Source organism: Gallus gallus, chromosome 1 (assembly GCF_016699485.2).
Source record: "Gallus gallus isolate bGalGal1 chromosome 1, bGalGal1.mat.broiler.GRCg7b, whole genome shotgun sequence".
NCBI lineage: Eukaryota > Metazoa > Chordata > Aves > Galliformes > Phasianidae > Gallus > Gallus gallus.
This window is the reverse complement of record NC_052532.1, coordinates 124,001,011-124,023,911: the sequence shown is the minus strand read 5'-3', so window position 1 is coordinate 124,023,911 and position 22,901 is coordinate 124,001,011. Positions and strand designations below refer to the sequence as shown.

The following is a 22,901-nucleotide window of genomic DNA, read 5'->3' as shown; positions in this document are numbered from 1 at the left end:
AGCACAACTGTTATGGGGAACGGCTGAGGGAACTAGGATTGTTTAGTCTGGAGAAGAGGAGACTCAGGGGAGGCCTTGTAACTCTCTACAACCGCCTGAAAAGAGATTGTGGCAAGGTGGGGGTGAGCCTCACGTCCCAGGTAACAGTGATAGGATGAGACGGAATGGCTTCAAGTTGCATCATGGGAGGTTCAGGTTGGATACTGGGAAAAACTTATTCTCCAAAAGAGTGGTCAGGTACTGTAACAGGCTGCCCAGGGAGGTGGCTGAGTCCTTGTCCCTGGAGGTGTTAAAGAGACATTCAGATGTTGAACTAAGGGACATGGTTAAGTGGGGAAGTATCGGTGGTAAGAGAATGGTTGGACTAGATGATCTTGGAAGTCTTTTCCAGGCTTGGTGATTCTGTGATTCTAAGATATTAATGAAAACTTGTTGGTGTCATTATTTTAATGATTCAGTCCTACAGGCCATATATTAATACATCTAGAAAAAGTTCCAATATTCTTGATAATTAAATATTACATCAGGACTGTTTACATTCATATCATATTGCTGAAGCTATACATGCTTTTAGAAGAATGGGCTTCCTCAGGAATGACTCAGTAAAAAAAAAGGAAGACTGCAGTATTTGTAGAGTGGGAGAAGATGGATGGCCAAGAACAAAGATTTACTGGGGGAAGATTATAGCATAGATGCAGTCTCTGTAGAATGACAGTACTGTGGAACAAAACAGATGGCCATGTATTGGAAACAATGGTGGTGTATATGAGGCCTGCATAGCTAGGAAACTCATGGCTATCTCTTCTATGCCACCTTCTGAACTGAGCTCAGCTCTGCACAGACTGAGATTAGTTAAGTAACAGGAGTTGGCCAACTTGGGCTTTGCTCACCCAAATCTAGAAATGTGTTAGGCCCTGGAAAGCCCCCCCTTGCAGGCATCTAAAGAAATACGGACTTTTGGTTCTCCCTTGCAGACATTACATGTGTAAAACATCAACAGATAGAAAAGGCTGGCCAGAGTTGTTCATCCTGAGGGCAGACAATTTTCTGCCTCTGTACTTACTATGGTGGGAAAAAGCCCATAAAGATACAGAGAACAATTAGTCAGTGGGCCTGCCAGTGAGAGTGAGCCCTCATTTCTGGTGCCAAGCTGTCAGTAGGCAACACAAATAGGTCTTTAAAATGACTGGCCTCCCCCCAGCCCTAGAAATACGGGAAACAAGCCCAGTGTCTTGTTCATTGTATAGCCTTGATTCACGCAGTAGCCCTAAGCCAGATGCCTACCACCCACCTTCAGCAGTGAGAATTACAGCCACAATTTTGTGAGATGCCTCCAGATTGGATGACGAGAAACGCTGCCAGTGAGCTGCCAAACAAACAACTGCCCAAAGCCCGTGCTCCTGCTGCAAGGGAGAGCTGAGGAGCACACCTGAGCATGCAACTCATCTAATTAAACATTAACAAAATCCCTTGGAAGGAGGGAGCTTGATTCACCCTTCTGAATGTTTAAATTCAATCTGTAAGTGTTTGTTTTCCCTATTTTAGCTCTTTAATTTACTCCTCAATTTTCTTGCCTTCAAAATGATAATAAGATGTGCTAGATCTGAAATAGAAGTCTCCAAGCAGTATTTTAGCAATCTGTTAGGAGTTGTAATACCTATGGATTACCCTGTAAATCTAAATTATCGGCACTCGTGAGATTATTTCCATTTCTTTTGTTTTATTTTGTAATATTTCGAGTCAGTGGCTGCACTGCTGTTATTAACTTGTGGTATTTCCAAACCCTGGTAGGTGATTAGATCATTTACCATGTAAAATTCCAGGGTCCAAAGCAAGGTGGTGCTAAGCAGTGAAGCCATGGGAGCCCCAGCTGCTCTGCCTCTCCAGGATTTGAGACCTCCCTCACTAGATAAATCTCTACAGAATTTTAGTTTGTTATTGCAAACTCTAGTATTTTTTTTTTATTGATCTGTTGTTACAGAGATAAGATACAGAAAGCATTGGCGTAGCATAGGATGATTTTAATTTCTACTAAGAAGTTAATGACAAGAAACCAGCCTTTCCAAAGGCAGTGGTAGTTCACTCATTGCAAACATGTATTTTGAACCATTTTGAAGGAAAGTGTTTTTCTCTGTGAAAGTTAATTCCTTCTGATATTAGTATGAATCATTTATGTATCTAAAAAAATAAGATACTTCTCTGTATTAAAATGACAGCTGGCATTGGTGAAGGATAATCTTGCAGCTCAGGCACTCAGGAGATATGGTATTGCTACAAACTCATTGCTGATCCTCGGGCAAGCCATTCTACTAGATTTCTGGCCTGTGGAGTGAGATAACTCATCTTGCATAGCTAAGGTAGGATTTTCTTTTCCCCTCTCTCCACATTTTTGTGTGTTAAATAAATCTGAATTTCTTTATTTAGCAAACAAAATAAAACAACATCTTTGCTCGTGAAACAGCCAAACTGATTTAACCCCGAATTTCTGAGTATTGCAAAGTTCAACATTAATTCCAGCAAAGAGGAGAAGAAGACAGGTAGAAACTCAGTCACTCACTGCAGGTCATGAGGGTGTTGGTTTTTTTCCTGGGCAAGTAGAACAATGCTGGGGTTTTCTTCTGCCAAAGACTTTCTAGGCCTGGCTGCAGACACCACTGATGCAGGCAGTACTTGTTGTTCTGGAGAACTTCAGCAGAAATAATCACTGTATCCACATATCCAACCAATATGAACTGTTTCAGTTATGTCACTAACAAAGACAGGAGATAACCCCAGAATTCCTGATTCCAAGTCCTGTATTTCACAGAAGATAAAACCTCTTTCCCTTAGACACAGTATTTGATTATAATGTATAAAAATGTATTACTCTTGCTGTATTATGTCTATTTGGGGGTCATTTAATCATAGGCTTTGCTGAGAATCTTTCTGTATATACTTTTTTCTAAAAACCAAATCACCATAAGAAATAACTGATGAATTAAGAAGCACAGATTCTGTATCTTTCAAACATGCAATCTTACCAGGAGAAGTTCTGAGGATCCTTTATAAGCATAGGCTACAATGTCACCCTTCCTATAGTTCTGCAACCAAGGGCAACTCACCTAAAAGCAGAATAAAAGTGCAGTTTTCTTTATTATTTATCTTCCTCCCCTACTTCTGTTTTTCTTTCCCAAAAGGAGCTGCTGTAGAACATTTTTTAAAGTATGGTTAATTTCCCATACCAGACTGACCGGTATCAATCAAGTATGACTGAACATAGGTTTTAGTTTTCTGTATTTCAGGGAAGTCAGTTTAAGCTGGATATAAAAGAAAGAAGGAATTTAACTTAATCAGTTTAGCAAAGGATTCTTAAAACAATAGCCCCTCTGAAAATCCCAGCTGATCCTTTCCTTCCTCTGCTCTTTAATGGCTACTTACCAGAAATTCAGACAAACGTCCCAATTTGCCAGCATTTATGGCTTGTAAGGCTCTTTTTCATCCTTGTTCTTCTAATAGGGCAGTGAGGTCACTCCTAATCTATGACAACACTTGATTTGCCTACTTGCACCATGCTGACTGGTTGTTTGAAATTCTCACCAGGCTTTTAGCCACCTGTATGACCGGATGTCCCAAAGGGCCCAATGACACTGTGTCAGAGGAGGTTGATGCTGAGCACAAAGATGGAAAATATGGGAGAACCAATTTGGGATATTGAAGCAGGCTCATATTTTTTTCCCCTTCACTGTATGACACAATACTGACCAATCAAAAAAAAAAAAAAAAAAACTGTTTTTTTTTTTGCCTTTGGCAACTCTTTGTTTTGTTTGAACCCAGAGCTAGCATCACTCTTCAGACACAAAATTTTTAACTTTGATTAAGGAAAGCTTTAGTACCTGTAGGTGTTTGGGAAGCGATGAGATGCAGGTGCTAAAAATATTTATGGACTGAGATTGTGATTTATAAGTTATCTGGCAAAAGAACTCTCTTCTTTGCATTTCTTTTTGATCTTGACAGTATTCTTTGAAAACATCTTACCCAGATGGTTTATGTCCTTTATGCTGTCACCCACAGGATGTCTGATCTACAGCCCATGTTCTGCTCAAAGTCACCAACACAACTCATGAGAGGCTTGTTTACTTATTACATATCATGATCTAATCATATCACTGGACAGAGAAGGTTTAAAAGGTTAAAAAAAAATGAGTAGTTTTCAATTATGTGAGCTTCACATCTTTATAAGAAGGAAAATATGTAATATGAATTGCAACAGAAGAACAACTGACCTTAGAAAGCAAAAACAAGAGGTCAGCACAGGGACGCTTTCACATCCTTAGAACAACAAAGAATCTCTCATCTAAGCATTCTGTCTGCTCTTCAAAATACTGTTCATACGATCAGACATCCATGCACACTGTGGTATGTGTCCCTTTCACATTTTTGTCAGCCTCATCAACTGAGCTCAATAAAGACCAACGAAAAAATAGGAAAATCTCCTTATGCTTCTGCTACAAGGGTTACATTACTGACATTCACAGCAACATTGCACCAGGCTGAGATCTTGTCAGAGCTCATAAAACCAGCTGAGCCAGGTCTTATTGGCAGGAGGTGGCGAGTTTCCAGGACTTCCAGGTGCTACAGAGTTCAGCTGTGATTACAGCTGTGCCACTTCTTCCCTCTGAGCCAGCTTCTAAAGCACTGCCTAGCAGTATGATGTTGGTTTATAGACACAAGGTAAAGCATGAGTCCTGGGTGCAAAGGGTCTCTGAAAATCCCTTAAAGCCTTTGAAAAATCATAGTGTGACTTTTCCTTTGCCATGTACAGATGCTACTTAGGCTTCCTTCCTCTTCTGATAGTCAAGGTTCCTCCCTCTGCAGCCTCTGGTGAGTGTGGTGGTATGGTTTTAGAGGCATGGCTGGTAGGCTCTTACTTGGGCAGCTTTTTTCCTCTGCGTGGTCAGTATGAAACTGAGCTCCTCAACTTTCAGGCCAGCTAGAGAATCCTGGCAATGAGAGCAGGGAGACAGCATTTAATGAGGAAAATGGGTAACTTAATTACTTGAGAGGCAGAGCCACACAGATGTTTTGTGCATTACCCTAAACCTTTGTGTATTAAACTCATTTACCTTTCCACTCCATCACTTCAGTACTGACTTTCTCTCCGAGCTGTGATCTGTAGTTTCTGAAATCTTTCAGAGTATGTGTGGTTAACCATCCTTTGAGCGTTCCTACCTACCCCTGCAGACTGGACTTGAGCTGTTACAACTCAAATGACAGTACAGTAGGTAAAGTTTGCATTGATATAAGTAACTTCTCAGTGTACCTTGTATCTCCTGACTGCCATATTGGGTAACTGACCAGCACATGTACAGCTCTATAGTTCCTACATGGAAAGCAGAAGTTATGAATAGTAAATGCTCTGTATTCTCTAAATTATTTAAAGCAGTCTTTTGGTCACTATGAGATGGTTATAGTCTTTCCAATGCTACATATCAAACTGAAAAGTTGGGGTTTGGCAGTTATCAGCGTAATACAACTACAGTTTTCTGACCCTGCTGGATTTTAGATAGCACAATAAAGCTGTCACTGATTTAGGAATATGTGTTGCCCATTGTGAGCTCCATGTCAATATATTTTAGGGAGATGAGAGAAAAGCTTTGTGGATGGACTGCACTGTTGGAATAAAAAATCTTTAATGGAGCAGCTCTGAAAAGATATGCAAATGTTAAAAATGTTACAAAAAGATAGGATGAGGTGAAGTAGTCAACAGAGCAATTCTGAAATGGTCAAAGGCTTAAAAAAAAAAAAAAGCATCTATTGTTGTGATCTGTTGTTTATTGGGGTATCACCTCTGGATTCATGGACTGTTGCTAGGAGGTCCAGGAGTATTGTGGTGAAAGAAGAAAAGGAGTGAAGATTTGGATTGGAATGCAAATAACGTTTTCTAAGTTGTTTTGAGTGAGACCAATGTGGAAAAAAATTGCCACCTCCATTCTGTTCGTTCTTACCAGCAGCAAACTCATGAAAGATATAAACAACACAAAAACTAAGTGACAGAGAGCACTGCTTTCCAGAGCTCCTGCCATTGATCTCTGAAAACACGAGGATTCGCTCTACTTTTCTTCCACACAGGCTGATTAAAAGTTTTTGAGATTCTCTTTCACAGCTTTAGTGTTTTGAAAATGCTGTTACCCTCAGCTTAGATCTCCAGAGAACCATTCATCTCTTCCAAAAACAGGCATCTGAGATAGGTCAGCAAATGGTGTTCTATTAAGATGATTCTATTAACTATAAAGGGAGGGTAGACTTGGATATCTAACTTTAAGAAGTCTGTAATTAGATGAGACGATTTTCATCCATCATGCTACTGTCGTGCAATGTGTGCTCTTATTTTCTCCCTACTACTATATGAAATCTCATATTTTATGAGTTGGAAAAATACACTACACCTCTACTAATTTCTTAGTCCTGCATTCAATAAGAAGGGCTTTATTCTTACTTAAACTAGGCTAAGCTTTAAGTTAAAATGTGATCTACAAATTGAGCCATACTCGTAGATTTCTCCCTTTTTACAACCAAAGGCCAGCATACTCCAGGGGCATCGCTTTCTCTGTATTTACAGATGTAACTCACTGCAAAAGTGTCTGAAAACTCATGAAAAACACTGCACTTGTCACATACTCAGCTCTGGAGCCATATCTGATTCAAAGAATCTTCTAAATATTCATACGCTTATCCAAACTAAAATGAAATTTCACCTTTCCGAGATTCATCTGACATTGATGATAGTGGTGCTGTGAAGAAATATCCAATTATCCCACTAGAGATGAAATAGAATGAACATAGTAAAAACTGCACTTACAGATTTACAGCAATGTAATGCTATGAGCTTACCAGGGAGATGAGCAAAGAACATGGCAGACATTTTGCGTTCTTTGTACAGGGGCTGAACTCTACTGAAAATATACCGCTACAGCACTGTATGCAGAAAGAAAGGTAAATACTGTTCACCTCAAACCACTGCATGTGTCAAACTGAACAGTTGCCCTCATTCATTTCATATTATCACCCTGAGCCTCCACAGGGCCGGCACCTACATCCGCAGCTGTTTGCACAACCGCCCACCTCTCCTCCTCTCTGGGCCACAATAAGGAGAAGGGCCGCATTGTTTCCTGAAATAAAACAGTTTACTTTAATCCCAAACCTCCTGCAGTGCCAACATAATAATTCCCAGTTTTTAACCACATGTTGAACCATTTTTAAGGCAGTTGAAATAGCTGATCATTTGTTTATGATTACTGTTTAAGGTGCAGTCCTCAGCTGGGTTTATTGAGGGTTTGTTCACTTTTTTTCTCCAGTTCAAACAAATGTAGCCCAGAAAAATAAAGTCAGAAGACTTTGACCAAGTATTTGCTAGCCTCATTAAAACACACATATTTAGAGTTTTCTCTCACTCAGCGTGCTGCTTCTCCAAACAACCATTACGCAAGGTATGTTCACCTTCTTTCAAGGAACAGTTACTGCTATGTTTTTCCACGAAAGCCTACATCTGCTTTCTTTTCTAATTAACAAGCTCATTGATGCCTTCTGTGAGGAGGCTTTTCTCCATATCCTTTTCCTCCTATATTTTTACTGTCTCCACAGTACTTTTGATTTACTTGCATTTCACAGAATCGCAGGAGTTGGAAGGGACCTCAAGGTGCTTTTAGTGGCTACTTGCCCTTACCTCACACTTTGAGTACATACAGAACCTTGATGAACTGGCTTAAATTTGATGTGCAGCATGTTGCAGGCTCAAGTTATACAAGATGAGATTTACCCACTGCATTGGAATATGGTTAAGAACTTATAGTCCTAAAAATTCAACTGTTGTCAAATCATCCAAAATTCATCTTCAAGGAAAACAAGAATTGCACGATCTTCTATCGCATTTTTAAATGAAAATGAAAGCAATCACTAACGAATGAGTTCCCACTGATTACAGAGTTTTGCCTCCATTTCTGTGTCCTTTTGGAAAGAAAGTTGCTCAGCCATCAGAATAAGAATTTAGTAGTAGCTTTGATTGTGCATCACCCAGCAATGCCCTGTTTATATACATAAGAAATACATATATTTATTATATTGATATGGTGTTGCTAAGAACTGCTCAAGCTTTATGTCTTGATGAAGGAGAAAGAATTGTTTTATCTCACTCATATCTACTTCTATGTATAAACTTGATACTTACTAGAATAAATCTTAAAATATCAACTTTCCCAAAGGTTGAAACTACAAGAATTTAAAAACAATATTTCACATCGAAATTAGTAATAAACAATTCATCTGAAAATGGCATCAATCTGCTGGAGCATTAATACAGCTATGTTGAACGTGTGTCTAAAAGTATCAGTAGATTCAGGACTTAAAACTCGGAGTGATTTTCATAAACCTGTTCTAAACATAACCTTATTCCTACACTTGTAGAATACTATACAATTGTAAAGATGAGAATAAGCATTTGACATGAGTGGAGTGATTTTTATTAGCCAAATGCATTTTACTGCATTGGTTTTTCACTATGCATTCCTCCTCCTGCCTCTCAGTCTAGACCTAGAGCAGGTGCTGTTAACACCACCCAAAATAGCATTACTTTGACAGGAGGATCCTGCTTCTGTATTACCTGAAAAATCCCTATGGCGCTGTTGTAAAATGTCCTTATTTCCATCTCTGTTGTATGATGACATACATGTGCAAGATTAGAAGGAAAACATCTTCTCCTAAATAATAGTAATGGCTTTATCTTTTGGACTGTTTGACCACAGGGAAGCTCTTACTTTTGGACCAGCAAGCAGTGAAATCTTTTTTCCTATATCTCCTTGAAAAGGAATTCACTAGTTTTAGGTTGTAGTGTTTTCATGAGTTTAACTCTTGCATTTGACAGAAGGACAGAATTTAAACATTGAGGGAAGTCTTGTTTCTTTAATGATATTGGCTTTGGTTCATGCTCGCCATCTGTATATAGAGTATAAACATGAGGAAAACTATTTTGAAAGTAATCTGCTATTAAAGAGGGAATCATTAACATGTCAGCATGACAACTGATCCCTGCAGTTGCCTCCCAAAGATGGTTTCGTCATTATAACATGAGGTGACCAATTTTTCAAGTCAGTGTTCTATCCTTGGAGAACCTGAGTTATAGTGAACCACTCTAAAGGTGATGAAGTCTCAGTCCATTGTAACCATGTTTGTTATCCATGAGTAGGAATTGAGGCTTTATGCTACCCAGAGATAGAAGAGTGCTTTTAGCTGCTAGAGTGCTGAATTTGTGAAGCGTCCAGGAAAAGTCCCAGATCAAAACCTCATTTATTTGGTGTTGCAAATGGAGTCCCCTGGCAGTGAAAAGAGCTGTGATATGGCATGTTCTTAATACTGCTCTCTTTCCATCATTGTTACGTTCCCCATGGCATTATGGAGGAAGCTCTTATACCATTCCTGGGGAATGATCACAGCTGGATGCTTTTGTAAACAACCAGTACACTGATGCCTGAAGAAGGAGGAATTACACCTCATGCAACTGCAGGGCTAAGATCTCACTGGGAACATGAGGATGTGGTGGGATTGCATAGACACAGTCTCTTTGGAAAGGATGGCATGATGGGTGAATTGCCCTGTGTGTGAATGGGCACATATGTGCAGATGCGTGGAGCTCTGCTGTGGGATGCGTGATGAGCAAGCTGAGAGCTTGTGGGTCAGGATTAGTGGGTAGAGTGATATGGGTGACTGTGTGTCCGTAACAGATTTCAACAACAGCTGAAAGAAAACCAGTCAAAAAGCAACAGTCTCACAGTTTCCTATGGGAAGCCTGGCAGAGGACGTGGGGAAGAATTTTAGCTAAAGAGAGTAAACAGTGCAGCCTATGCAGCCTATTCTTTCATGGGGCATTATCCAGGGATCTGAGCAGGATTTGTTCTAACTTTGGACCTAGCTGACAGTGGATAAAATTTACAGAGTAAGAAACTTACCTACCATTGGGACAGAAAGTGATCCACGTTGTTGGTATTTTAGATGATGTCTCATAATTTTCTCCAGTGCCTTTGTATGGATATTGAGAAGAAAGAGTGATTGATGTTGAAGCTGGAGGGTCTTCATATCTAAGGCAAGTAAGACAAAGTGGGCCATCAGTACTCTGATTGCATTCTGTACAAAGGATGTTTTCCAGTTCAGTGCTTAACCATTAACTTCCTCAAGGTAAAATAACTACTCGCTGTGGTGAATACACTGAATGTTGTAGAAAGACAGAGAAGTCTTTAAATGGGCAAGAGTAGGTCATCTATCATGGCAGCCAAAATGGTGTGTCTTTTCCCTATCTTGGCCTGAAATTTAAGTGGAAGAAATGCCTAGGCCAGGTGATGAATAAGTTGATTGTGAGCAAACACAAATCAAAAGTGGTGGGAGTGCAGAAGTGACAGAAAAATGGCACACACCATCTAAAAAAGTCTTCTAAACTTGCATTAATAACTCTGCATTCTCAAGCAGTTTTTTTTGTTTGTTTGTTTTTTTAACACAGACATTACTATCTACTACTGAAATGTCACCTGGGGTCACATAACTGTAGAAAGAATACGGCATCCAAAATATGCAATATGTATCTATTTTGCAAAATTTCTGACTAGACACAATGGAAAAAAAGCAGGTATATTCAATATAAACTACATATGCTTCAGCACTTTGACATGTAAGGAGAAGTTGTAGACTTCAAGATAGTCTCTTATACCGTCTTTTCACACTGAACTACTAGACTTTAAAAAGAGGATTTTATATATTTGATGGAGATATAGCCACTTCTGTGTCATACAAACACACAAACATATGCATACATGGGCTGCTCTGAAAGTAGTGCATCCTATTTTATTATGTTGGCCTATGATGTCAGAGGCAGATGTTGGTGGTATGGCAGTAGAGTCTGAACCTTTCCACCAATATCCCATTATATTTTGTTGCCATGTGACAGATGGCAGCAGAAAGGCAGAAAGGCAGTCTGACAAAACGTCATCTGACATAGAAGCATGGATAAAGGAAAGTTGTACCACTGAATTTCTCCTCATAGAAAAAGTGGCACCTGTTGACATTCACTGATGCTTCATCGATGAACATTTCCGGGGAGCAAACAGTGGATGTGAGCGTGGTGAGGTAGTGTGTGGTGTATTTCAGCAGTGGTGATGGCAATAGTGGCTCATCTCCACTGGTACAGATGTGTACAACCATGGCATGCAGGCTCTTGTTCATTGTTAATGAAAATGCATAGCTAATCATGGTGACTATGTTGAGAAAAGTATTTTGTAGCTGAGAATTTGCTCTATAAAACAGTGTTATTTTGTTCTTTCTACCTATTGTCATTTCCATGGAAATAAATACAGGACATTACTTTTGAAGCAATTTCTGTGTATATGCATTACTTACATATACACAGTGATGTGTGAAGGTGTTGTAGTTAGGTGATCTTAGAGTAAGGAGCAGTAATTGATGCAACACAAATACATATAGGTACGCTGCTAATGTTTTTGTTGTTGTTGTTTCATTTTTAGTTGAGTGGCATCTATTTAAATTAGTTGTCAGTTAATGTGAGGGGGATAACGGATAGAAAGTATTCACAAAGTATTTTCTTACAATATTGCTCTCCTCTGATGTCTGGTGAATTTAGAATTTCACTTTTAATATTAGTTTACCTAACTGAGGGAAAGCTCTTTGGTCTACTCTAATGCAGTAGAAACTCTTGAAGTTACAATACTAAACTTTATTCTAGAGGATATTGTTTTCAGTGTTTTAAAATCATACTGGTCTAAAAGAAATCTGCAATGAAACATCTGCCTAATCATGTCTTTACAGTTATAGAGAGAAAAATAAAAATAATCCCCATGGTTCCAATTGCTGTTCTAGCCAACTGTCGCATACTTACAAAAATAATTAAACTATAGAGAAAGCTAGCTGTAGTGGGCTTTTGGAATTTTTGGTGCTTTTACTAAGACAACTGAGTATCAGAGCCAACTACTGAAACTACATTCTTCAGTGAATGGGTATTGCATTTACAATAGAATAGTGTGAAAAATATCAGCCATGGAAAAATGTCTGAGTCTATAGAGATCTTATTAGAGTGTCAAAGCAAAAGATCTTTCAAGTAAGTTACACTAGCACCAAAATATAAATTATGACCTACGAGTGAACAGAAACTCTTAATAACTAATACAGAAATCTGTCTTTTTTTATATCTGTTGTGCCAGCAATAGCCTCAATAATAGTAATGTCTGTCCTTAAATTGGCATGTAAGTACCAGTTCAATGCTTCTGGAGCAAATAAGCTCCAGCAGATTACCTGTGATGTTTGAAATACAGGCTAGGTATTTTAGAAGGCATTCTGACAGGGATCCTTCAGCTCCTAAGTCTTACCTTATTCTTGCAAGCTGCAGAAGAATGCAGTAGGCAGGGTGATAAAATAAGTGAAATCTTGTCTTCCTGAATGTTTTTACTGTTCTTACTATGTAAAGAAAGTGTGTTTTAAAGTTGAATTGAATATTGGAAGGTTTATGCATGGGTGCCAAGGATGTCTTCATAGGGCCAAGCATGGCAGCATGATAGTGATGGTGAATCATCTGTCCATTGGATATGCAAATAATTTAGACTGTATACAAACTTAAAATCTCTACGAACTAAATTACTAGAATCCCCAAATCAATTACAGAATAATAGTATAATTTTGTAAAAATACTTCTGACTTTAACCTTCCCATTGTGCTGGGACAATTGTTATGCTACAGCATTCTCAGCACCTGGGTAATATGTCATGGAGTCATCTGCGGCACTTAATAAAATACACTGAAAAAATCTGTTTCCTATCTCTTCCTTGAATTGCTGAATCTCTGTCCACCTCAGTGGTCCAACATCTATGACTGATGGATTCCACTCCGCACAGTGATTGCTCATGATCTGATATGAATAATTTAAAACTATAAATAGATGCTTTAACTCAGAACAGGCATAAAATTGTGTAAAATGCTTGTGTGAGCTCAGGCATATTGTGGGATACCAGACTATAAGCTCACATTACTCTGATTTATAGACAAGCCAAGCCATTGCTGATAGTTGGGGAGAGTTAAACTCATATGACTGCTACTTTCTCTGTCATTCCAAGGATTCTGCTCTGTAACTAGGCAACCATGCTATAGAGATCACTACAAAACTGTAATTTTAAAAATTCTTTAAGAATATTGTAGTTATTTCTCTACATTGGTTTCTACATTTCTCTAAAATGCTGCCAGTCACTGGTTTGTGTCTTCGGACTATACTGTCAATTTAGATGATTTTTTCATGTATTGTGAGTGATCCTCACTCACATAGCCTGCTTCTGCCTTCAATGTTCATCACTAATTACCAGTCATTCCATTTTCCACTTTGTGGGAGTACATCCAAACCAAAAATATGATCAGTTGTTCTTCTGCCCCAGTGATTCTTTTGTGTAGGATGCTGTGAAACTCGGTTTGATCATTTCTCCTTTTCTTTTAAGAGGTCATGAGTGTTCTGAGCTGTACTGGCACCATTGGGCTAATGACTCTTAACTCAGTGATTTCTCATTGAAATAGTGTTAAGGTCCGTCAGTTTTCCCACTGAGTGGGCCAAAATTCAGATTTCAGTGAGAACTGCAGTAGCGTATTTCTTGCAAAAGGCAGGGAAGTGATACTGGCAGGATGCTGATAATAGAATTTGTATCTGTTCCTCTACCCTATGGTTTTCATTAGGAAGCAAACAAGAATTGCAGATCAGTCAATATCTATGGATAGCAGAAGTTTATATCTGACATCTTTTGGGGAAAGTGCAGAGTGCGATGAACCTGAATACACGGAATGAATGTGGCATGAAGGTACTATCAGTGTTACCCATAGTTTTGTTACCCCCACATTGAGTTAGGCCAGTACAAACTTATGAAGCTAATACTCCTATCTGCTGCTCAGAAACCTCCACAGGGGAAAAGTATAGTGCCTATTTATTTCTGCACATGAACTTGAGTGTGACTGTAACTGTGCACTGTGTGTGCAGCCCTATATAATAATTCAAAGCATTATTTTTGACATAAAAAATCATCTAATGAATGAATGCAGGTGATGACTTTATGGATTGCATGAAAATCAAAAATATAATAAAGAAAAATAATTGCAAAAAATAATTGCAAGGGACGTTAAGCCTCATGCTTTGGGATTTAAGTTCACCTTTGCTCAGGAACTGGGATGAGACCTGCGTGTGTATGTGGCTGTGTGTATCCCATTTGCCCTTGTAGGGGTTCCTTTGAAGTGTGGCATTGAAACTGCCAGGAAAGAGAGGATACTGGATCTGGAGTCTAATCCAGCACATCAATAGCTGACTGCCCAGGCTTTCTGAGTTCCTTTGCTTTTAAAACAGAGGTATTAGCAGTGCTATTACTAGAATCCACAATATTTTCTTTTTCTCTGATAAGTTCAGTGTAAAGTGGTTATGAAATTTCTAGCAGCTGCTTGAGATTAGACCCTGTTAAGGAACTGTCTCATTTGTACCACTGCCAAAATGTTAGTTTCCACAGAAGTTTGAATAGACAGTGCTTCAACAAACACACAGTAATAACACTGTGAAGGAAGGAAAGAACAGTTGTCCAAGAAGCCGCTTTACTGTAGTATAGACAACATAGGCTGCTGGGTGACATATTTCTTAAAGCTTAAGACAGAGTGGTACTTGTATAAAGTTGGCAAAGTGATTTAGTTAGAAGAATCATATTCAGGTCTGCCAACTGCAGCATCCACTCTCCTCATAATCTTGCTTTATCTGGAACGCTCTTAGATCCCGCGTTTTAAATCCAAAGTAGCAGCAAAAATTATCTGATAACTCTAAGGCCATGTATACATCACCTCAGCACAGACTGAAACACGAAGTCTGATCTTCAGATGAGAAAAGTATCCATAACTTCCTCTGAAAGGGTAGAAGTGGCTAAAGGTAGGTTTAAATATAACTAACATTCACAACGATACATTCATCCATTTTCAAGACTCTTTACTGCATCTGAACCATCAAGGTACAATTTGAGATAAAAAGAAGTAATCAGATATTTAGGTGATATTTAATTAAGTTGTTCCTGAGAAGAAATGGATGAGTGCGTGGCAATTTCTTCTAGATAAGTAAGGTAGATTTAGATCGATTCATAATGGTTATTTAGGAAATAGGTTATTTACTTCCTTACATGTTGTATATATTTCTATAAAAATTAGGCTGACAGATCACAGAAAACTAATCCACATGGTTTCTGAAGTGCTGAAAGGGAATAAGGGAAATGCTTCCCTGTTCTGAAAGTGTTCTGAGACCTATCCACTATTTGCCAAACTCATCAAAATACAAATTTCTCCATGTCACTGTATCCAAGGTTGCCAGCTTACTTGTTTATTTTTAATCTTGTAATATTACCTGAAAGCTCTGATACCACTAAATGCATGTTTACAGCCCTCGGGTTTACAGATGAAAGCTTGAAAGCATTAACTCAAGGCTTACTAAAAGCTTAGAGACCAAAAGAGAAACAAAGTAGAATGCAGAACTTTTAAAAACCTTTTGTTTAAAGTCAGTCTTACAGTGTTTTGGGCTTTGATCCATGATCTGCATGTCGTGGTATATACACACAAACAAACTTTTTTAATAGCTGGTGCCTAGGTTTCCTTTATTATGAGTTTTTATTAACATGCATTTCTATTGGATTTCATTGGATGTATTGCCTGAATCAGAATACTGGACTGTATATTCTTCAGGTTGGAGATCTAGCAATCTCTGTAGTCCTTTGACCTCACCCTTTTTCATGCCACCTAAGTTATAATAGGAGAAATGGCCTTGATAAACTTGCCAGAGATGCTCAGGACCTCTTTCATCTTTCATCTGTATTTCGTTTAACTTTTAAAACTGTATTTCTGTTTACGTAAGGCAAGACGTTTTGATTTAAATTCTGTGCCAAATCATTCCAGTTTGTCTAGATATGTCTAGCTTTCAAATGGTTGCAGTCTCACCACTACTGTATGCTTTAACTCCTTTGCAAACAGGGCCACAAGTATTTAATGATAAAAAGTAAGAAGGAAAATGTGAAGTAAGCTGGAGACTAGGTAACAGTGCAGTACTGAACAAGTGCCAGGAGATCTGGGATCTCTTTTGGCAGGATAGGCTGTGCTGAGGAATGAAAGTAAAATTACACGTGATAACGTGGATTCAAACATGGAAGCTCCTGTACATATAGTGAGTATATCTCTTAACTCAGCTTAGCAGATGATAGTCAGCTGTTCTCCTTTTACTCTTCAGCTGACTGTCAAACTGAGGAATGGCCTAGGCTTACCTCAGCACATACACTGGCTTCTCACTTTGGCATCTCACTTTGGAGCACAACTGGTGTTGGGGAGACAGAGACTCAACACTATTCCTCCGAAATACCCGTCAGAACTCAGCAAGTGCCTGCAGCCAGTCTCCATTGATTAGTAGGGACCTGGAGAGTGCCACAGTTTGAGGTGACTTTCAGGTAAGTGGAGTTCATTATTCACAAATGTATAGCAAACATTTTAAGCAGGCAGTTGATGTGGGTTGTCATGACCCTTACTGTGTGATTCTAATTCATCTTCATACTGCAATGGCTTTTTGACAATTAGACCATTCATCTGGCAGGAGCATAAGAGAAATGGACTCTGGAGGATAGCCAGCGTTACCAAGTTCACCTGATGGATAACAAGAATAATTATTCAAGTGGATAGCGTATCTTTGAAAAAAAACCTATCTTTTGACGTGTTTTCAAACTATGCTAAGCCGTTTTCATCCTGAGGCAATCTTAAACTAAATGCCTTCATATCTCTTAAAGAAGTATTTACTGAGGAAATCTTAAACTATAACATTTAGTATGCAAAATCTGAGGCTGATCATGCTTAGAAAAGTAGTACGTGTCTGGGCTGGCACCTGATTTATTTCCTCCAAGGATATTTCATGTTATTTTAAGATGGACCTCCTGGGGGAAGGGGGGACTGCTCCCTCAGGGACATTGAGAGTCCTCAGTAAAAGAAGGTTAAAGAGACTGATGAAGTGAGCAGGTGGAACCTGCAGTTCATCCTTGGATTGGAAGACTGCAGTGGATATGAGAGAGAAGTTCATCAGGCTTTGGAGGTGAAGGAGAGAATTTCTTCAATACTAGAGCAGAAAAAGCAGAATTTTAATACAGGCTTGGGAGGAGTGGCTGGAAAGCTGCCTGCTGGAAAGAGACCTTGGTGTACTGATGGACAGGCAGATGAATATGAGCCACCAGTGTGCCCAGGTGGCTGAGAAGGCCAATGGCATCCTGGCTTGGATCAGGAATGGTGTGGTGAGCAGGACTAGGGAAGTCATCTTGCCCCTGTACTCGGCATCGGTGAGGCCTCACCTCGAGTACTGTGTTCAGTTTTGGGCACCTCAGTACAGAAAGGACATGGAGGTGCTGGAGCAGGTCCAGAGAAGGGCAACAAGGCTGGGGAAGGGCTTGGAGAATATGACCTATGAGGAGAGGCTGAAGGAACTGGGGCTGTTTAGTCTGGAGAAAAGGAGGCTGAGGGGAGACCTTATTGCTCTCTTCCAACATCTGAAAGGTACTTACAGAGAGAGCAGGGTTGATCTCTTCTCACTGCTGACAAGTGACAGGATGAGGGGAAATTTGCACCAGGGTAAGCTTAGGTTGGATATCAGGAAACACTTCTTTACAGAAAGGGTGGTTAAGCACTGGAATAGGCTCCCCATGGAAGTGGTTGAGTCACCATGCCTGCATGTGTTTAAGTGCCGTTTGGATGTGGTGTTCGGAGATATGATTTAGCAGGGGGTTGTTAGAGTTAGGATGGTATGGTTAGGTCATGGTTGGACTCGATGATCTTTAAGGTCTTTTCCAATCTGAGCAATTCTATGATTCCATGATTGATTCTGTTTGTTGCCATTCAGTAAGACATTGTTAGCAGCAAGACAGGCTGGACTTGGTCATGCAAGTCCTCCATAGAACATTTATTTTCTGTTTATTTATGGTGTTTAGGTTTTAGTTTTCATGCAAGTCTTTTTTTTTTTTTTTTTCTTTTCTTTTCTTTTAATGAGTGTGGAGATCTTATACTTGTCTTTGTGGAGCTCTGACTGGAGACTACACTGAATGCCTATCACAGGTGTATGGCTAATTCCTGGCTCAGAGTCAGTAGAGTTTTGGCACATTTTTAAAAGAAAGATCTTCCAGATAAACACAGAAATATGTTGATCAAACTACCATCAGAAGCCCTCTTCATACAGTGATGCACAGCATACGATATATGCAAAAAGTTGTTGAATGTTGAAAATCTTGAAATCTGCTTTCTCTTGCATGCTTATTGTTTATACTTCCTGATAACATTTTTAATTAATTATCACAGCAGCAGATTATTTCCATTCATTGTTTTAAACTGAAAAAACAAGATTCATTACACTAACTGTGAACTAGTATCAACCTGTAGTCTGTAGAAGGACTTGGGATCTGCTGTGAATATCAGAAAAGAAGTCCTTTTTAAAAAAAAAAAAAAAAAAGTTATTATACAAACTAAGATATTAAAATGTAAAGCATCATGGTTAGTAATGATTAGAAATGCATATTCAAATTGCAGAAGATTATGTGCAATGAAGGTGGTGAGGCACTGCTACAGGTAGCCCAGAGAGGTGGGGATACCCCAACCCTGGAGACACTCAAGGTCAGGTTGGAAGGGGACCTGAGCAGCTGAAGTTAGCTGTAGGTGTCCCTGTTCATTGCAAGGGAGTTGGATCAGATGGCCTTTAAGAGTTCCTTCCAACTCAAAGCCAAACTACGATCCTATGTCTGGAAGATTTGCCTACCTTACCTACTAGATTTTCAAACGTTATGTAAAACTGTATAAACAGAATGAGGTTGTGCATTCAAAAAGTTTGAACGAGATGTTCCCTAAGAGAAGCAGGTCACTCTGCTTTGTCATAAAGATATCAAATACTACATGCTAGGATCAACCTTTTTCAGCTACGTCTATAATTTGCTTTGCTATGCTCTGTCACAGAAAGCAAAGAACATAGCCCTACTAGGAGAGATCATCCAATTTTGAGAAACATAGGGCCTGGCCCGTCACATCAATTACCAGCTAAATCCTGAAGCAAAAATGGTATTTAGCTTTTCAAAAGGAATATTAAGGATTTTTTTAGCATTTTCGCTCTGAATCCTGTGGGCAAATATGTCATGGACTTGTAAAATTTACGTGTTTACTTATGTAAAATAACAAAATGCAGACATGCACAAATCAAACTTTGAAGAAACTGTCCTGGGATAAATGCTATTGGAATATTGTGAACATATAGTTGTACTAATCTCAATGGAGAAAAACAAGAAGCTGTTACCTTGATAACATTTCTATCTTCTTAAAACTACTCCTAAAGCACTCAAGGGATTGATTTAAATCTGCAGCCACAGTGTATTTCAGAGAAAATGAAGTGTGCAGGTCCTTTCCTCACCTCCCCTTCCTTACTGCCTCTCCACAAGAGGAAAAATCTCATTTTGATCTGTGTTCCTTGCTGCATGAAGCAGCAAGCTTCTTGGCAGTTTCACTGGTATTTTTCTGGCTGCTAAGCTTCAAAATAGTTCTGAACCTCAGCCATTTTATAAGGCTGGCAGTGATTTGAAAATACCAATGCCTGTAGTTTACATGGAATATGTCCTGATTTATTGGACCCTACTGCAAATCCATTCACCTCTAACTACTGAGAATAAAGAGATAGGGCAGGCAGTGTGAACCTATGCATTGATGTGTGAACATTTTTCCACCAGCCTCATGGAAACTGTGCTAGGTTACTTTCTGAAGGGATATCTGGTAAGTATGTCACTGTTCTTTCATGAAACAGAATCGCTTTTAATTCCTTTCATTATTACATTTGGATGTAAAGTGCTTCTCATAAGATCTGGGTGCACTTCACAAAATTTAGATCAGAATTAGGCAACCATTTCTGTGACAGCCCCCACACAGCACCAAAATAACTACTCTGAAAAGGAGTGATACGAGGCAGATGATTAAATGTCAGTGAATTCTAAAGACTGTTTCTACTAGGGAGCACAAAGAAAGTGATCTTGCATTGTGCTCTAAAATGTCTCTCCTCTGTAAGCTGATCTGTATAGACCGATGGCTCTTACACTGTGCATTGGCTCTTTGACTCTCATTTGACACTAGGTGCGTACAGTCGCTTGTGTGATCGAAGGGCATGACCTAGGCTGCAGTGGCTGCTACTGGGGCTCGTGGTATAAATGGCCTTCCCCTGGGAGGGAGGCTCTGCAGGTGACCCCCTTACTTTCAGCTTTGGGACCAGGAGTGCTGTAAAAGGGTAGGGTAAGACAAGTCTGAGAAAGGGTATGGAGACAGTGGTGGTCCTTCAGTTTCACCCAGACTGGAACCTGGTAGCCGAGGAGGGAAATACAGATGTGAAATGCATCTTGGCAATCTATTTTCATAATAATCTGGGCAGGTTTTGTTTAGCAGAAGACATGACATAAGCACCTTCACCTGCAGATTACTCAGCTTTGTCATGTGTCACCCACACTTGCTGATGGGCATTACAATTCTTATTTCCTAATACCTGCTAACCAAAAGCACTAGGCTCATACAGAGTATGGTGATGGCTAGGTCATGGCCTGAATCAGTGATCGTGTACCAGGTGAGAAGGTGTGGTTAACACAGTGTGCACAGATGCAAGCCATGCATCTGGGTTATTGGTTGGGGGTGGACCCCTCCTTGCTCTCATTTAAGGATTAGCAGCCAAGGGAGCAGGATCTCTTATTTGGAGACTACCCCTTTCTGGATTCTTCACCAACCTTTGGAAAGGGTAATCCACTTGTCCCTGTATCATCTTCTGAACTATATCTTGATGAATATCTTTACAAGCGTGCTTGTGTCCTGGTAGAAGGTAACATCATTGCCTTCCCTTGCTCCACAAATGCAGTAAATAAACAATCTCCTAATTGTGTTGTAAAAGTCAGAAGGATCATGAGGCCCCGCTTTCATGGTCTGTATTCGTACTGAAAGTCAAGATCAAGCAAGCTTTTGCCTTTCTGCTCCACGGGAGGTTTCTGGCCTCCCTGAGCTCGCCTTAGGACATGTGTGTTACGCTTTGACAGGTGTACCGCCCCAGTCAAACTCCCAACCTGACGCTGTCCCCGGAGTGGGTCCAAATCCAAAATATTTCTGTTGGCTGTAGTGCATTTCTTGGAATTGCCTGCACTTTTCCAAGAAATATTTGTGAATTTTATGGCATACCGTCATCCCTTCCAGCTTTGAAGCTCCTATCGTTCTTTCTATATTCCCTCTTTCTATGGTAATTCTGCTCCAGTATTTATAGCTAAGCTACGTTAGGGCACTTTCTTTCTGTTCTAGAAGTACTGTATAGCCTGAACAAAATGAAAATCCTCAGTGCTTCCTTCCAGTGGTCACTGAATAATCAGAAACGCCTTGAGCACGGAAGGCTCCTTATCGCATTACTCAGTATGCTGAACAAGTAGTAGTCACCTTGCTGTATTTTATTCTGCAGGCAGACTGGCAGCCTAGCTTCCACATAGAAAAAGCAGCATTCCTAATGCAAGTCGCATAGTCTGCTTGACTGTACACACCTTGTATACACACCGCTACACCAAAACCAAACACAGTCATTTCTGTTAGTGCTCTGGTCAGGAATAGCACCTGCAGTGCACTACAACATGCCTCAGATAAGAATAATTATCTGCTTTCTAAGACCCTGCACGTTACAGACCTAGATTTATTGAACCTGCTATTAAGATCATAAGGACGCATTTTAGTGGATAAAATATGGTGTGTGTGATCTTTAAAGAGAGAGGCTGAAATCTTCAGAAGTATGTGCTAAAGTTTGGCTCCTTAGATATTCAGGCAGTTTTGTGTAAGCTGCTTGGGTTTTAGGAGAAACTGGCAATTCCTTGTTCATTTGTGAATGTTAGTATTGCTGACAAGTAGGCCACCTATCTGCAAGTGGCTAAATATGGACTGAGAAAACTAGGTTTTGGCACCCAGATATGAATGCTGCGTCTGTGAAGTTCCTATTCATTGTGATTTTTATTTTCTTTTTTTAATCTCTGAATGTAAACTATTTTGCTCCCATGAAATTGCTATTTTTTCCCCCCTTTTACTCAGATGGTTGCAGATATTTCTCAGGGGAACCCACGCATAACAAAGGTTTACAACATTTCTGAGACAGTTTCATGATCATGTCCTATTCTGGCAGGGAAAACAATCGAATATTTTATGTTTGCATATTGACAAGCTGGCCAGTTTATAAGCCATAACTGAAAACATATTGTGGTACTGGCGAATAACAATGATTAAAATACATTTATGAAGATTTTAAGCTTCAGACTGTAAACAAATGTCACTGTTTCCCTATACCTGCCTTTCTCATGTAACTGTCTTTTCCTTTCATTTCAACGATTCCTTGATGCAAAATAGAATATTCATCTGATTTTTGACACTCGCCATATATTTGATCATTTGTATCACAACTGAATAACATAATGGAAAGAAGACTTCGCTGTTTGACCTGATTTTCAATGTTTCAATGATTTTAAAATTCTTACTTTTATCATTTTTCCATAATGTTTTGCAGTTTTCACGTTATATGTTAGCCTGAGAAATGCCATGAATAGGACTTATCTTATATGCATGTTAGAGATGTTCCTGAGTTGGTCCTTTTGTCAGTGAAAGAGCCACTGTAGATAACTCTGCTCTTTTCATATTCTCCTTTGAATATTTCATAGTATCCATTATGAACAAATTAATCTTTTTTTTTTTTTTTTAATTTCATGAGGATCAGTTTATTTTAAAAGAAATAATGCACTGCTATTGCTTTCTTCACTGAAGCAGAAAAT

At 39.3% G+C, this 22,901-nt stretch overlaps 1 long non-coding RNA gene across 1 annotated transcript; it reads right to left on the bottom strand.

Moving 5' to 3' along the window:
- Positions 1 to 1,926: 1,926 nt before the first annotated feature.
- Positions 1,927 to 13,126, bottom strand: LOC121109499. Its single transcript, XR_005845845.1, has 3 exons — positions 12,399 to 13,126; positions 9,982 to 10,106; positions 1,927 to 4,979 (listed from the first exon to the last, which is right to left on the bottom strand). It is a non-coding gene; the product is annotated as an uncharacterized LOC121109499 (long non-coding RNA).
- Positions 13,127 to 22,901: the final 9,775 nt, after the last annotated feature.